This window comes from Sapajus apella, unplaced genomic scaffold (genome assembly GCF_009761245.1).
Source record: "Sapajus apella isolate SASKATOON/1434 unplaced genomic scaffold, GSC_monkey_1.0 scaffold1427, whole genome shotgun sequence".
Taxonomy (NCBI): Eukaryota; Metazoa; Chordata; class Mammalia; order Primates; family Cebidae; genus Sapajus; species Sapajus apella.
In genome coordinates, this window is record NW_022438353.1 from 1 (window position 1) to 15,007 (window position 15,007).

Here is a 15,007-nt window from a genome sequence, read left to right on the forward strand (position 1 = left end):
GTATCTCAAAATAATAAAAGCTATTTATGACAAACCAACAGCCAATATCATACTGAATGGGCAAAAACTGGAAGCATTCCCCTTGAAATGTGGCACCAGACAAGGATGCCCTCTCTCACCACTGCTATTCAATATAGTATTAGAAGTTCTAGCCAGAGCAATCAGGCAAGAAAAAGAAATAAAGGGCATTCAAATAGGAAAGGAGGAAGTCAAATTGTCTCTGTTTGCAGATGACATGATTGTATATCTAGAAGACCCCATCGTCTCGGCCCCAAACCTCCTGAAACTGATAAGCAAGTTCAGCAAAGTCTCAGGATACAAAATCAATGTGCAAAAATCACATGCATTCCTATACACCAATAACAGACTTAAAGAGAGCCAAATCAAGAACAAACTTCCGTTCACAATTGCCACAAAGAGAATAAAATACCTAGGAATACAACTAACAAGGAATGTAAAGGACCTCTTCAAGGAGAACTACAAGCCACTGCTCAACGAAATAAGAGAGGACACAAACAGATGGAGAAACATTCCATGTTCATGGTTAGGAAGAATCAATATCGTGAAAATGGCCATACTGCCCAAAGTAATTTACAGATTCAATGCTATCCCCATCAAGCTACCAATGACCTTCTTCACAGAACTGGAAAAAACCACCTTAAACTTCCTATGGAACCAAAAGAGAGCCCACGTAGCCAAGTCAATTCTAAGCAAAAAGAACAAAGCGGGGGGCATCACACTACCGGACTTCAAACTATACTACAAGGCTACAGTAATCAAAACAGCATGGTACTGGTACCAAAACAGAGATATAGACCAATGGAACAGAACAGAGGTCTCGGAGGCGACACAACATATCTACAACCATCTGATCTTTGACAAACCAGACAAAAACAAGCAATGGGGAAAGGATTCCCTGTTCAATAAATGGTGTTGGGAAAGCAGGCTAGCCATGTGCAGAAAGCAGAATCTGGACCCCTTCCTGACACCTTACACTAAAATTAACTCCAGATTGATTAAAGACTTAAACATAAGACCTAACACCATAAAAACCCTAGAAGAAAATCTAGGCAAAACCATTCAGGCCATAGGTGTAGGCAAGGACTTCATGACCAAAACACCAAAAGCATTGACAATAAAAGCCAAAATAGACAAATGGGACCTAATCAAACTCCACAGCTTCTGCACAGCAAAAGAAACAATCATTAGAGTGAATCGGCAACCAACAGATTGGGAAAAAATTTTTACAGTTTACCCATCTGACAAAGGGCTGATATCCAAAATTTACAAAGAACTAAAACAGATTTACAAGAAAAAAACTAACAAGCCCATTCAAAAGTGGGCAAAGGATATGAACAGACACTTTACAAAAGAAGACATATGTGAGGCCAACAAACATATGAAAAAATGCTCATCATCACTGGTCATCAGAGAAATGCAAATCAAAACTACATTGAGATACCATCTCACGCCAGTTAGAATGGCGATCATTAAAAAATCTGGAGACGACAGATGCTGGAAAGGATGTGGAGAAATAGGAACACTTTTACACTGTTGGTGGGAGTGTAAATTAGTTCAACCATTGTGGAAGACAGTGTGGCGATTCCTCAAGGACTTAGAAATAGAAATTCCATTTGACCCAGCAATCCCATTACTGGGTATATATCCAAAGGATTACAAATCGTTCTACTATAAGGACACGTGCACACGAATATTCATTGCAGCTTACAATAGCAAAGACCTGGAACCAACTCAAATGCCCATCGACGATAGACTGGATAGGGAAAATGTGGCACATATACACCATGGAATATTATGCAGCCATCAAAAACGATGAGTTTGGGTCCTTTGTAGGGACATGGATGAACCTGGAAACCATCATTCTCAGCAAACTGACAGAAGAGCAGAAGATCAAACACCGCATGTTCTCACTCATAGGCGGGTGTTGAACAATGAGAACACATGGACACAGGGAGGGGAGCACTACACACTGGGGTCAGTTGGGGGGAAATAGGGGAGGGACGGTGGGGGGTGGGGAGCTGGGGAGAGATAGCAAGGGGAGAAATGCCAGATGTAGGTGATGGGGAGGAAGGCAGCAAATCACACTGCCACATGTGTTCCTATGCAACAATTTCGCATGTTCTTCACATGTACCCCAAAACCTAAAATGCAATAAAATAAATAAATGGGAATAAAAAAAAAACAAAAAACTAAGAACCCTGGCCAGGTGCAGTGGCTCACGCCTGTAATCCTAGCACTTTGAGAGGCAAAGGTAAGCGGATTACAAGGTCAGGATTTCTAGACCAGCCTGGCCAGCATGGTCAAACCCCATCTCTACTAAAAATACAAAAAATTAGCCAGGCATGGTATTGCGTGCCTGTAATCCTAGCTACTCAGGAGGCTGAGGTAGAAGAACCACTTGAACCCAGGAGGTGGAGGTTGCAGTAAGCTGAGATCACACCACTGCACTCCAGCCTGGGAAATACAGTGAGACTCTGTCTCAAAAAGAAAAAAGATAAATTAAGAACCCTACCCAAAGTCACGAGTATCATAGCAGGAACTGGAAATCAAGCAATCTGGCTCCTCAGTCTTAAACATATTACATCTCCTAAAAAAAAATACTAGAAGGAAGTTTTTCTAAACTGAAGAAAAATCTGTATCAGAACATGTACAGAGTTTGAGTATATAGGAAAAAATTAATTAAAACATGCCAATATTTAAACATAGCCTAGTAAAAACGTTTTTTAATCCCTACAGAAAAATAAGAAGTCAAAAAAGATTATCTACAAAGAGGAAAAAAGGAGAAATAGATAGGAAGGGGCAAAGAGAATCAAGTTAATCTCAGACTTAACCCTTTCCTCTGGAAAACTAAAAGCCAGATTGTAATGGATCAACCCTTAAACTTGTTTAATTTATACTTTCCCATGGAAAAACATAAATATCAAAATCTGAGAATACCATACCTGCACATGTACATAATCAAGTGATGCTTTCCTGAGCTACCTATGAATAGAATACACAGACTGCCCCCAACCTTGAAATGTAAATCAATCATCTTACTATTAGACATTTCTAAAAATTTTCAGAAATATATTTCTTAAGAAGATAGAAGATAATCAATACTGTTTTTATTAAGCAAACCTGCCAGATAGAAAACATACTAATTCAGTAATTTTCTTTTAGACCAGCTGTGTCTCATTACCCTCCTCCAAAGAAGAGTGATAGAAACCTATTTATGATAAAATATCAATAAAACAGGTATGTAAGAATAACATTATGATATATACAGAACTTACAAAGACTACTACTAAATTTTACTGAAGCACATAAAACCTCCAACAGAGACATATAATTTTTCAGGATAGCAGAACTCAGAAAACAAACCATATAAATGGCTAGTCATATCAGTCTAACTTTAAGAAAATGAAGCAACTATGATGTATCATAATTCTAAAGATGACCTGAAAATAGAAAGAAAATAATTAAATACTTGCCCAAAAGGTGCCAAATAATTTTTTCATGTGCATACCAAGAATTCACTCATTCAAACACTAACTGGAAGTCTACTATGTACTTAACATTACAAGCAGAGAATTTAGAGATGAATCAAACCTGTGGGTTCCTCAGGCCCCTAATATCTACAACAATGGAGAGTGTCCCTGCAGCTTCTCAAATCACCATATACATCTTGTAGATTATTTGATCTTTTTAAAAATAAAGGAAAACAAAACTTTCAGCACTTCCAAACAATTCTTCCCAACTCCCCCAAAATAAAGTTTAATCTCTTAAAGCAAACCAGTTGTCCTAGTTCCTGATCTTGACTACAAAATAAAAATGAGAATATCTCAAAACATAAGAATTAAAGGAACAGCACTAGTTGCATGTGTTAAGTCCACAAATTAAAGTATCCATCTGATGGCATGATGCCTACAATCCCAGCACTTTGGAAGGCCAAGGCAGGCGGATCACTTGAGCACAAGAGATCAAGACCAGCAACATGGCAAAACCCGTCTCTATAAAAAATACAAAATATTAGCCAGACGTGGTGGCATGCACCTATAGTCCCAGCAACTCAAGAGGCTGAGGTGGGAGGATCACCTGAGCCCTACAAGGTTGAGTCTGCAGAGAGCTATGATCGCACCACTCGCATCACTTACTCCTGACTGGGGAACAGAGAGAGACCCTGTCTCAAAAAGAAAAAAAAAGTACCCATCTGGAGGAAGTTGGACAGATCTCCTTATTCTGAGTTCTTTAAGTTACATTGCAAGTCACAAAGCATGCAGCTTCTGTATAAACAAAACAAAAAAGAAAGTAAAGTCAATAAATGAGAACACTCATTATTTTATTTGAGAAGTTTGTTTTTAATTTTCACCTACCAATTTAGTAAATAATAATGACATTCAAAGTCTTAGGGAAGAGCCCTTACAGTCTGATACTGTTAAGAAAAAAATATATATATCCACCACTAAAATCAGTCTTATATGAACTCAAATACTGAAGGCTTTTACAGCTTCAATCAGCAAAATAGCAATTTTAAACTCTATACTTTACTGGTAGTTGACAATACAGGCAATACATGCCACCATGTATTGTTCACGCCACCATCCCCCAGTACCCAGCTAATTTTTTTTTTTTTTTGGTAGAGACTGTTGCCCAGGCTGGTCCCAAACTCCCGGCCTCAAGCAATCTCCCTTTCTCAGTCTCCCAAATGCAGAGATTACAGGATCTTCCCACACCCAGCAGGGACATTTTTTTAATGGCCTTTAGCAAGTAAATAAATGTGAAATTGTTTGCAAAAAAATCAACACAGAAACCAGAGTCGTTAACTCTACATCTGAACTTCACATTTTAAAAATATCACCAAATAACTTTCCTCTTCTCTGTTAACTCAGAGGCTAGGTGCGGTGGCTCACGCCTGTAATCCCAGCACTTTGGGAGGCCAAGGCAGGAGGATCACTTGAGGTCAGGAGTTCAAGACCAGCCTGGCCAACATAGTAAAAGCCCATCTCCACTAAAAATACAAAAATCAGCTGGGCATGGTGGCCTCTGCCTGTAATCCCAGTTACTTGGGAGGCTGAGGTACAAGAATCCCTTGAACCTGGTAGGCAGAGGCTGCAGTGAGCGAAGATTGGGCCACTACACTCCAGCCTGGGAGACAGAGTGAGACTCCATCTCAAAACAAACAAACAAACAAAACAACTCAGAGAGGTGGATAAGTGACTTAATTAGACTCTCTTGAGCCTTCAACAGATATGTGTTATGCAGTTACAGAAATAATCAAGGTTTGAGATCAAGTAGATAACAGTTAATGAAACACACTAAGAACATAAAGAGGGGATGAGTATTATCATTTACAAAATGAAACCACTAACATAAGTGTTCTATGTTCAATTACAACATTTCAGAGATAGTCTATTCTGGAACATACATTTACTTCAATCAGTAACATTTTTAGACCATTCGGTCTAATACTCTAACCACTTTGAAAAAAACTAAGTCAATACCGCCTGCTTTTACCGCTGCACAGAAGGCAGACTCGACCTATCAGTGCAGTCAGTCCTACATTCTAATCCCAATTTTTAGTCTGGCCCATCTTTCCATTTATATATGTAAATATCTTTCTAGACCTTTGCTTACTCTGATGACCTAAATCTGTACATTTCCCTGTGCACTGACTGTTCCTGAGTCAGCGTGTCTCTATTATTCCAGGAATGTCTCAGCTTACGCCCCAAGCATCTTTGAGCATTATTCTCTATGCACTGGCTAATAAAAACCATCAAGCAGGCTTATTACAGTAAGCAAGCAGTTATAAGACCTGGGTTAAAGCCAAGAAGAAAGCAGCAGGAATGTGGGAGGAAAAAGGCGGAAGCAGCTAATATTTAATTAGTAGCTACTATATGATCCCCTTCCAAAAAAAGTATGGGTACATGTCATTGGCCCAATTTATGAGGGCCAAATTAAGTAATTTTTCCCAAGGCTATACTACATATAAGGGAAAGAAAAAAAATGCAATGTTTCATGATCTGGCTGGCCAAACTTTTCTTCTCAAACTGATAACGTACATGTTCAGGCATAAACAGAAACATATTGGGATATACTAAGAAAAAGAAAGTAAATGCTAAACCTGGTATGTAGTGTCAGCTCTCTTCATTCACCTGAGTTTTCAAAAATTAATAGACAAGCAGGAAATGATTTTTGTTTTTCTTTTTCTGATAGTAATTCAAATATTTCTATATTTATATTAACAGTATGCAATGAAATACAAAATTCACACGCATTCCTAAAACACAGAAATTAAGAAATTTTCAAGCTATTCTAAGGTACAGGCATACCTCATTTTATTGTGTTTCACTTTATCATGCTTTTTCATTATTATTCTATCAGTTATGGTGATCTGTAATCAGTGATCTTTGGTGTAACTATTCCAATAGTTTACGGGCACCACAAACTGCACCTATCTATGACAGCGAATTTCACAGATAAAGGTTGTGCATGTTCTGACTGCTCCACCAACTAGCCATTCTTCCATGTCTCTCCCTCTCCTTGGGCCTCCCTATTCCTGAAACACAACAATATTGAAAATAGGCCAACTAACAATGCTACAATGGCTTCTAAGTGTTCAAATGAAACGAAGAGTTGCAAGTCTTTCACTTTAAATTATAACCTAGAAATGATTAAGATTACTGAGGAAAGCACCATGTTGAATGTGGAGATAGGCCAAAAGCTGGGCCTCTTGTACCGGTTAGTGAAGTCTGAATGCAAAGGTAAAGTTCTTTTAAAAAATTTAAAGTGCTATTCCAGTGAACACACAAATGGTTAGAAAGTAAAACAGCCTTATTGCTGCTGAGTAGAAAGTTTTAGTAGTTTGGATAGAACATTAAACCAACCAAACATTCATTGTCTTATGCCAAATCCCAATCCAGAATTAGGCTCTAACTCTTCAATTCTACGCAAGGATGAAAAGGGTAAGGAAGCTACAGAAGAAAAGTTTGAAACTAGCAGACGCTGGTTCATATAATTTATCTTAGTCTGTTTTCTATTGCTTAAAAAAAAAAAATAAAACCTGAAACTGGGTAATTTATAAAGAAAAGTATTTCTTACAGTTATGGATACTGAGAAGCCCAAGGCAATGGGCAGCATCTGGTGAGGGCCTTCTTTCAGGTAGGTGGGGACTCTGCAGAGTCCTCAGCAGAACAGGGAACCACATGGCAAAGAGGCTGAATGTGCTAGCTCATGTCTCCCTTTTTTTTTTTTTTTTTTTTTTTTTTTTTTTGAGACAGTCTCATTCTGTCACCCAGCCCGGGACTACGGCTGAGACTATGGGCACATGCAACAACATCCAGCTAGTTATTTTTTCATTTTTTGTAAAGGCACAATCTCACTTTGTTGCCCAGGCTGGTCTCAAACTCCTGGACTCAAGCAATCCTCCCACCTCGGCCTCCCAAAGTACAGGGATTACAGGCATGAGCTACTGCGTCCAGCCCCTTTCTCTTTTTAAAAAGCCAGTCTCACTCCCATGATAATCCATTAACACATTAATCCATGAATGAATTCGCGAGGGCTCTGCTTCTTGCTCGGAGTGCAATACTGCAATCTTCACCACATTTTCCAACTCACTTTTACCAGTAATGAAGCTCAATACTTTATTTTGATACACATTTGGCTTACTGTTTCTCTTCTCTGTTAACAACTCAGATGCTGGGTGTGGTGAGTCACCTCTGAGAAACCATACCTCTCAATACTGCCACAATGGAAACTAAATTTCAACAGAAGTTTTGGAGGGGACAAATATTCAAACCATAAGCAAGGTTTAAAGAAAAGCCATCTCTGGCTCACTCCTGTAATCCCAGCACTTTGGGAGGCCGAGGTGGGTGGATCACAAGGTCAGGAGTTTCAGACCAGCCTGACTAACATGGTGAAACCCCATCTCTACTAAAAATACGAAACTTAGGCTGGGTGCAGTGGCTTATGCTTGTAATACCAGCACTTTGGGAGGCCGAGGCTAGTGGATCACGAGGTCAGGAGTTCAAGACCAACCTGGCCAACACAGTGAAACCCCATCTCTACTAAAAATACAAAAATTAGCTGGGCGTGGTGGCAGGCACCTGTAATCCCAGCTACTTGGGAGGCTGAGGCAGTAGAATCACTTGAACCCAGAAGGTGGAGGTTACAGTGAGCCGAGATCGCACCCCTACACTCTAGCCTGGGTGACAGAGCCAGACTCTGTCTCAATTTAAAAAAAAGAAAAAAAAAATTAGCCAGGCGTGGTGGTACGTGCCTGTAATCCCAGCTACTGGGAAGGCTAAGGAAGAAGAATCGCTTGAACCCAGGAAGCAGAGGTTTAGTGAGCCGAGACTGTGCCACTACACTCCAGCCTGCGCGATAGAGGGAGACTCCATCTCAAAAAAAGAAAAGCCATCTCCATAACATGTAAGTATAAAGTGAAGCAGTAAGTGCTGATATAGCAATAGAAGCTGCAGTAGTTATCCAGAAGATATGGCTAGGATATTTGATAATTACTGCTTCATTAAACAATAGACTTTCAATGTAAACAAACAATCTTCTACTGGAAAGTACGCTGTCTAAGACTTTCATAGCTAGAGAGAAGTCAATGCCTGGCTTCAAAGCTTTGAAGGACATGCTGAGTCTCTTGTTAGGGGCTAATGCAGCTGATGACTTTAAGTTGAAGCAAATGCTCACATCCCATTCCAAAAATCATAAGGCCCTTAAAAATTATGCAAAATCTACTCTGCCTATGCTGTATAAATGCAACAACAAAGCCTAGATGACACCACATCTGTTTAGAGCATTGTTTACCGAGTATTTTAAGCTCGTTGTTGAGACCCACTGCTCAGGAAAACAGATTTCTTTCAAATTATTATTGCTCATTTACAATGTACCTGGTCATTCGAGAGTTCTAATGGCAAGGTACAAAGCTAAACAAGAAAAAGAGAAGACACAAAAGTGTTAAAAAAAAAAAACCCTAATAAGTAGATATATCTGGATTAACAAATCTGTAAACTTTCTGCAACTCTCCCAAAGAGTCAATCACTTCCTCTCCAGTGCTTATACAACACTTTACATAACTTATATTCCTACTCTAGCATTTATCTTATCACATTTACTTATATGTATCTCATCAATTAAATTATTTCCTCTAAGACAACAACCATGCTTTATTTATTTTTGTATTCCCAGAAAAGTATAAGAAACATAACCACCTGATAACACTTGTTTTACGAACAGGTTAAAATTATACATTTCAAAGACCAAAATGATTTCTATTAGAGAAATTATGATCTTCCTAAGATCATTTCAACACAGAGAATTTTAAAAGATTTTTATTAAATTAGACAACCAATACAAATACCAAATCCAAATCCACTTAACAGCTAATAGAATTTGAAAGGCTGATTTCCTCACCCATAGTCAAGAAACCACAGTCCATAGACCTTACATAAAGACTTAATGCACATATTTCTTTATATAAAGTATACCCTGCCACATCAGAGAATTTCTGGTCATGCAAAAACAAAAGTGGGATTAAAGAAGAAAACCTTTACAAATGATGCCTTCCCTTTTGTTTATCCCAGCACTAACCTTACCAAGGCCAACAGATCTTAAGACATAACAATCAGAATTACAGTATATTAATTTAGCTTTAATTACCTATGCTCCAGTTCTATTTCTATACCTCAAGCCTATTTGGCTCTCCAGAGAGCAAGTATCATTATGCTATAAAGGGTAACAAAGAAAACTCTAATTTAGGCAAAAACAATTCTATAATTAATAATAATAGTGCCCATGACCTTCCTAGTTTTTCCAAGTTTCCTACAAGATGATCAGAAATCTCAAGATAGTGAATGAAAAATAAATAAATGACTGTTTTTAAAAAGATAAGCAACATTGCCCCCATGTTTTAAAAGGGTCTTAATTATTCTAGTAACAGAGTTGCATTATTTTCCCCAGTATTAGCATCTGAAAAAAATTTTAAATGTCCTATATTTCACTAAATGCATACTTGGATGTACACATTTCCATTTTAAAAGATACCAAAGGCTATCAATGAGGTGGCTAAACGGCATTTTACTAAGTAATGCCCCCACAGTGCCTCACACATTATATATAAATAACAAACATTTGATTAAGTGTACAAATATTTAAGCTTCTGATTATACAGCAGACACTGCTCTAAGCAAAAGCTATTATACTATAGTAAACCCAACATATATGACCCTTGCCCTTACAAAGCCTTCAGTCTTGTAAAAAGAAAATCACCCTGTTCTCTTCCTTCACTCTACTTGCCACATTTGGCAAGAACAGGGTGATATTAGTGGGCTTGTGGGGAGGTGGGGGTTATCCTACTTTATATTGGAATATTATGAAATATTTCCAGAAGCCTAGTTAAGAACAGAACATTTGAGATGAGACCTCAAAAGATCTGAGCCAGCCAAGGATTTAAAGAAATTACCATTCCAGATTATGGGAACAGTAAGTAGAAAGGCCCTGAGGCAAGTTTCAGAAACTGAAAAGTCAGTAAAACTTGATCACAGAAAACCTGAGGATAAGTAGATTTCGAAGAAACTGGCAAAGAGCCATATAATGTACAGTCTCATACCATATTTAAGGATTTAAAGTTTTATTTTAAGTACACTGAAAAATCTACGATGAAGCATTTTAGGGGAGGTGTCTGAAAGAAAAACCAAAATACAGAATGCCAGAAGGTCTTGGCCCAACATCAAAATCTTGGTAAATAAATGTATACATCAATTTCAAGCTAAAATAAAATGTTTAAAGTGTATGTATGTTGTTTTTATGATTCCTAACTTTAAACAACTTTTTCAATTAACTCATCAGTTACTAGGTATGATCACATTCTCTTCCTTTCCTTTTACATGTCCATACTAGCAGACATAGAACTGAGTAGTAAAAGACCAAACATGGAGAATAAAAATACACAGATAATAACAAATTGGGAAATCAGCCTCTGAATAACTGAGCTGACTAGTTTTTCTATAGGTTGGTGTAAATGGGGAGCAGGGATCTATACAGAAGACAGATAACATTCTGAGCCACATATATTCTTTTTAAATCAAATCACTGACTTTTAATTGTTACATTTCTCACTAGAAAGCAGTTTAAAATAACATAACTGCTTGTCAAAACATTGCCAAATCACTCAGAATTAATGGCTATTAGCTATAACTTCGTGAGATTATCTTTGCATCTTCACCATCCACCTGAAATTGAGCTATGTAGAGAATTTCCTTAGGAGTTTCTACTTGTAATATTCTATTTGGTAAACATCTTTCATCTTTATCAAAATAAGCTTGAGCATAGTCCCCAAAAAGCCACTAAAAATCAACATGAAACTCTTAATTAAAATAAAATTTTTAAGCAAATTTTAAATTTTAAAGTAAATGTCCACAATGATCCAGTGATCCATCTGCAAAATTCTGTCCCAGGAAAATACTTGCCAATATATGAAAGTAAAATTACAAGGACACACATGTTAGCATTGCTTTCAAAGGGAGTAGGGAGAGGAGAGAATCTAAACATCTAACAATAGATGTTAATTAAGTTATGTATTAAGCTGCCACAGAAAAACATCCAAAATACACTAAGTCCATTATAAGCTCATTTTTAAAAAGGCATATGTTTATTAAACAATGTACAGGGAGAAGTAGAATTGCACTTTTTACTTGTATTCTTCTTTAAATGTGCTACAACTATCACATACTAACCAGCATTTTAAAATAAAAGAGAAAATTTCAGGAAATAATTAATTAAATGTATAATTTTATATTTCTTTAAATAAAACAAAAAAAAGTTTTAATTCTAAATAAAACCTTCTAAAAGAAAGAAAATTTAAAATTACCCTTCAATGTACTTTAGCTCTAAAATTATCAGCAAGCTGCCTACACTTTTCTCCATCTCAGCTGGTATATTTACTTGCATACTGAATGGTCCCTAACCAGTAGATTTCAAAGTTATTAACCAACCTAACAGATCTAAAAGATTATAAGGCATCTTAAGGTCTCCCCATATTCGCAGATACTGTCATTAGAAACAAAAAGATAGCAGAGGGCACTGACAGATCCCTCCCAGGTTCCTCCTATCCCTAGAAACACACTTCGATGAAATCTATAACCCAAAGAGATCAGGAATCTTTGCCCTACAGAGCAAACAAGTTGAGCAGGGAAGGATTGCCACCACAATTGTACACCAACCTTGCGTGTCCTGTAGGAACACCTCCCACACCACTTACTTACTTCTTAAATAAAGTAGACATTGCTAGCGCACACCTGCCAAAAGTAAAATCTAATTAACTTTGGCTACTACGAATTAAAGAAGTAAATAAAGAGACTAGATCTTAGTCTGGGAATAAGAGTTTCTAAATCCATAGTTTACAAGGGATTAACACTGCAGAGTTTCATGAAACTTCTCTATTAGAAGCAGAGACTCTAAGTAAGAACAGCTACCACAAGACTTCATTTTTTAGTTTTATATGGAAGATCTGAAGCAAAGATCAACCTGCAAAGCCCCAATTTGTCTGGGATATTCTGAAAGTATTCTGGAGGTTAATTTCCTAAGCTTAAAAGTGCTTTGTTTTTGTTTTAATTTATAAGAAAAATGCTGACATTTCATTTTGGACATTTTAAGTGAATTTAAATTTATGATGTATTTCATTCACTGCTAGTGGGGGTGCAAAATAATACAGCTACTTTGGAAGACAGTCTGGCGGTTTCTTACAAAACTAAACAGTCTTACCATATGACCCCACAATTGCACTCCTTGGTATTTACTCAAATGAGTTGAAAACATGTCCATACAAAAACCCGCACATGGATATTTACAGCAGCTTTATTCATGACTAACAAAACTTGGAAGAACCAAGATGTCCATCAGCAGATGAACAGACTGTGGTACCTCCAGACAAAATGTAATATTATTCCATGCTAAGAAGAAATGAGCTATGAAGCCATGAAAACTCACAAAGGAACAGTAAAAGCATTTTACTAGGTAAAAGAAGCCTGCCTGAAAGGGCTGTATGCTGTATGGCTCCAACTACATTCTGGAAAAGGCAAAAGTATGGAGGGAAGACAAACTAGGGTCCAGGGGCGAAGGAATAGGCTGAGCACTATTCACTATAGACCAGTGAAACTATTCTATATGATACTAATAATGGTAGACATATGTCATTATATATTTGTCAAAACCATAGAATGTACAACATCAATAGTGAACCCTAATGTAAACTACAGAGTTTAGGTGAAGAGATGATGTGTCAAGTAGGTTCATGAGTTGTAACAAATTTAGTACCCTGATGTATGACTGTTGATGGTGGGGAAGGCTGTGCATGTTGTGAAGGGGCAGGGGATATGCAGGAACTCTCTGTACTGTCTGCTCCGTTTTACTGTGGGCCTAAAACTGCTTTTAAAAATAAAGTATGGCCGGGCGCAGTGGCTCAAGCCTGTAATCCCAGCACTTTGGGAGGCCGAGGCGGGTGGATCACGAGGTCAAGAGATCGAGACCATCCTGGTCAACATGGTGAAACCCCATCTCTACTAAAAATACAAAAAATTAGCTGGGCATGGTGGCACGTGCCTGTAATCCCAGCAACTCAGGAGGCTGAGGCAGGAGAATTGCCTGAACCCAGGAGGCGGAGGTTGCGGTGAGCCGAGATCGCGCCATTGCACTCCAGCCTGGGTAACAAGAGCGAAACTCCGTCTCAATAAAAAAAAAATAAATAAAATAAAAATAATAAAGTATATTTTTAGTCCAGGCACGGTAGCTTGCATGGTGGCTCACATGTGTAATCCCAAGACTTTGGGGGACCAAGGTAGGAGTATCACGTAAGCCCAGAAGTTTGAGGCCAGCCTAGGCAACAAAGCAACACCCAGTCAGTTGCGATCTTCACCACTGCACTCCAGCCTGGGCAACTTGGTGAGTTGAATAATTTATATGTTTTTATTGGCATCCATTTTAATAAAATTTGGAAGAAAATGCTAATGATAGATCAAGAAAATAAACAAACTGGAGGGGGAAGATTCAAGATGGCCGTTTAGGAACAGCTCAGGATTGCAGCTCCCAGTGAAAGCACAGAGGGTGAGTGGACGCCACATTTTTATTGCCCACAGACTGGGAAATTCCCAGGCGGAGGAGCTCCACAGGCCGCCAGCGCGGCTGTTTCGGCCAGCGCAGCTGTGCCAGCCAGTGCCGCTGCTTTGCCCCGCGCGGCTGCTTTGTCGGCGCCCCGGAGCAGCAGTTCTCCATACAAAATACACCGGTCCGGGTGCCCTTTTGGCTGATGATTGGAGACACGGGAAGTCGCCCATTTGTCTGTTTAAAAAGGGGACTGAGCAGAGAATAAGGACAGTAGATTCCAGGGCAAAAAAAAAAAAAAAAAGCGCCACAAACCTCAGTGCAGCTGTTTAAGCCAGCGCAGTGAGTGGCCGCAGGGGAAAACAAACAGACCCCGGCGCCTCTTCAACAGGTGACTGGAACACCAACTTAAAAAAGGCTCTGAGGCAGGGAGCCGGGTGATCAGGCTCAGCCGGTCCCACCCCCACAAAAGAACAGCAACCAAAAACTCTGGATTGAGAGTTTCACAGCAAGTGCAGCTGAACCTGGGAGGGTCCAGCTCTGTGGAGGAGGGGCGTCCGCCATTACCGAGGCAGCCCGACACTACGGAGGTAGTCAACCAATGCTGAGGCAGCCCGTCGTTGCCAAGGCAACCTGCCACTGCAGAGAGACTCCACCTCAATAGAGGCAGACCACCATCGCCAAGGCAGTTCTAACTGCACCTATATAAACAGGATTGCAGGGAAGTTCACTCGGCAGCGGGGCAGAGCCCACAGCAGCTCAGCAAAGCCTCTACAGGCAGACAATGATGAGGCTGCCTCCTTGCTGGGCAGGGCAGCTCTGAAGGAAGAAAAAAAAAAAGAGAGAAGGCAGCAGCATAACCGAAACTCATAAATAAAGCCCTAAATCCCTGGGACAGAGC

At 39.0% G+C, this 15,007-nt stretch overlaps 1 pseudogene; it reads right to left on the bottom strand.

Moving 5' to 3' along the window:
• Positions 1 to 5,096: 5,096 nt before the first annotated feature.
• Positions 5,097 to 14,670, bottom strand: LOC116546807 (annotated as a pseudogene).
• Positions 14,671 to 15,007: the final 337 nt, after the last annotated feature.